Here is a 3,270-nt window from a genome sequence, read left to right on the forward strand (position 1 = left end):
GAGGAATGTCGCTATCTGTTTTATGATTAGCATACCTTGGAGCATTGAGTCACAAAGGTCACATTCCCAAGCCTGGGCCTAAAGGCCTAGAATTTTGTTTTTACGTTATACTTTTTCAGAACCATGCACATGCATGGGCCTACATGGACCACATGGGGACAAAATCACATACAGCTTCAGTCTCCTCTAGGAATAAAAAAAAGAACCTGTTAACTGAAATATGAAAACTACAGTCTGGGTGGTGTCGGGGCAAACCTTTAATTTCAGGAGGCAGAGGCAAGTGGATCTCTGTGAATTTGAGGCCAGCTTGGTCTACAGAGTGAGTTCCGGGACAGCCAGGGAAACAGAAAAAGCCTGTCTCCAAACAACAACAACAACAACAACACTGAGACCTTTCTTTGCTGCTCCTTCAACATGGGTGCATAACCCTTGTCCATCTCTGGAAGACTGGCCATCAGACCAGGCTTAGTCACATAGCCCACAGAATGTCTTCCAAACACCATCCTTAACTGGCAGTTTGAATAGGTCTTTGTCCCTGCTCTTAGCTGCTATAGAGGAGACACACCCTTCCCTATTTGCTACCAAGAGTTACTAATGGTTAAAGTTTGAGGGCAAGCACCTGGGGAGTTATCTCTTGGGGACCTTTGGAAATTCCATAATGGAGGGACTGGGGGGATGATTCAGGGGTTAAGAGGATGGGAGTTTGGTTAATTCAGAGATTAGGAGGATGGGAGTTCAAATCCCCACACCCATGCTTACCCATGAGGTGGCTTACAACCTCAGGGGATCCAATGTCCTCATCTGGCCCCTGAAGGTACACAAATACATATGTGGCAGACACCTACACACCTACACACACACACACACACACACACACTTTGTATTAAATTTGTGTTGGGGGAAGGTTTTCTATCCCACCTTAGATCATTTAGTTCCCAGATAAAAGGTACAAAGCCTTACTATTTATAATAAGCCTTACAGCACTAGAGCTGGCCAGATAACAACCCTCCATGCTATTTTGTCTACTTCTCTGTTAATAACCCCGAGATATCATTTGCTATGTTCTGCCCCAGGCTGCTCCTACTCCATCAGGCCGGCCCTCATGGCTATGTGCTCACGATCCACCTACCCCACAGCGACTACCCCATGGTGACTTCTTCCTCCTCTTCCTTTCTTCTCTCCTCAGGGTCCCTGCTTGAAACCCTGGGCCTGAGAAGTTCATTCCTCCCCTTTCTTCACCCAGCCCAGGTTGTAAGCATCTTTATTAACCAATCAGGGATAACTTGGGGGTGGGGTGGGGCAGGGTCCAGGTTTACACAACAAAGGCTGGTATATGTGAGGATCTCCTTGTCTTAGAACAACCAGATCTTGGGGTACAGAATTTAGCATTTGAATACATAGCAGCACCAGACCAACACACACACACACACACACACACACACACACACACACACACAGAGAGAGAGAGAGAGAGAGAGAGAGAGAGAGAGAGAGAGAGAGAGAGAGAATCTTTAAAACAAATCAAGTTTACACTAAATAGGACACATGCTGTTTTAAAAATGAGGGCTGAGGAGATTGGCTTGGTGCGTAAGGTGGGTAAGATTGCAGACCTGAGACCTGAGTTGGGAACCCCACTGTATGTGTGAAGCTGGACGTATGGGGGATGGTATTTATCAACACCGAGGTATGACATTTACTAAGCTGCTGCTGCTGCACTTCTCATGAGCATATTTATCACAGATGAGGAGGAGCGGGTCACTGCTAAGTATTATGACCTCTTAGCCAGTGTCAGGGGGACTTGGCTTCCTATGGCTTGACAGCACTGCACGGGAGCAGGGGATAGCTCAGAAAGGTGCCCGTTGAGCAAGAAGCCTTGCTGTTGCTTTTGGTAGCAGATCTGGTTTCCCAGGCAACCAGGGTCCATGTAATGAATGGCTGCAGGCAGCAGACATGAACCTATCCATAGCAACAGGACATAAGAAAGGAAGTCCTCAGCAAATAATATTTCATTTTGGCCTGTGCACACAAGACTCTGGGTGATTAAAAGATTCAGAATGCTGAAAGATAACAAGAGCCTGCGTGTCCTTGTTCTGTCCTTCATGCACCCTAATGACAGCCACTCACTGCACAGTTTCTTCATTATTTTTTAAATTTTGGCTTCACATGTATATCTGTATATTGTGAATTATATTTTCATTTTTAAAATGGGTTGTGTTTTGCCTTTACATGTATTAGAGTTATTTACTGGGTGGGGGTGTGCACGTGTCGGGGCCAGAGGACGACCTGTGAACTTTCTGTCCTTTCATCATGTGGATGTCAGGGATCAAACTCAGGTGGTCAGGCTCCGAAGCAAGCACCTTTAGCCCCTGAGCCACCCCGCCGGCCTGCTAAGCCTTTGCCTGTTCTAATCATTAAGCATCCATTCCTTCCTTTTTTGCCACAGACTCATTTTCGTAGTTGTGCCGTTGGTTTTCCTCTCTATTGGCTACTTCTACAGCATTAAATTTTATTCTGAAATGACCTAATTTTTATTCTATTCTAGCCATTTTACCAGTGTGACTCCCCCCACCCCCATCTGCCTTTTAGTTTCTGTGAATTCTGATTTAATTTTTTTTTTTTTTGCCTTTTGTTTGTTTGTTTTGTTTTTGGTGTTTTTTTTTAATTAGGTATTTTCCTCATTTACATTTCCAATGCTATCCCAAAGGTCCCCCATACCCTCCCCCCCACTCCCCTACCCACCCACTCCCACTTTTTGGCCCTGGCGTTCCCCTGTACTGGGGCATATAAAGTTTGCAAGACCAAGGGGCCTCTCTTTCCAGTGATGGCCGACATATGCAGCTAGAGTCAAGAGCTCCCGGGTACTGGTTAGTTCATATTGTTAAAAGGGCAATAAGCACCTTTACCTGCAGAGCCATCTTGCTGGCCCTTAGTTTTTGTTTACATCCCCCACCCTGTTTCCTGAGAGGTCATTTTGTTAGTGTTCCTTTGTCATTCAGGTACATGTTTTCCTCAGATTTGCAGGGTCTCTTCTGTCTTATAGCGAGGAACTAGCAAGTTTAACTGAGCTGGCTTTGTCCACGAAAGGCTAATTGGCTGGCCTTAATTAGCAAAGACATGGGGAAGGAACTGAAAGTCACAAAGGGAAGCTTTTACTCTAGGCTCCTGAAATCTTTCTAGCTGTTATATTGTTACTAGGACAGGACGACTTCCTTTACCATCTCTGAATCTCTCAGTCAGGAGCCAGCATATCCTCCTTTAAGCTAACTTGAT

This window comes from Mus caroli, chromosome 9 (assembly GCF_900094665.2).
Source record: "Mus caroli chromosome 9, CAROLI_EIJ_v1.1, whole genome shotgun sequence".
NCBI classification, from domain to species: Eukaryota; Metazoa; Chordata; class Mammalia; order Rodentia; family Muridae; genus Mus; species Mus caroli.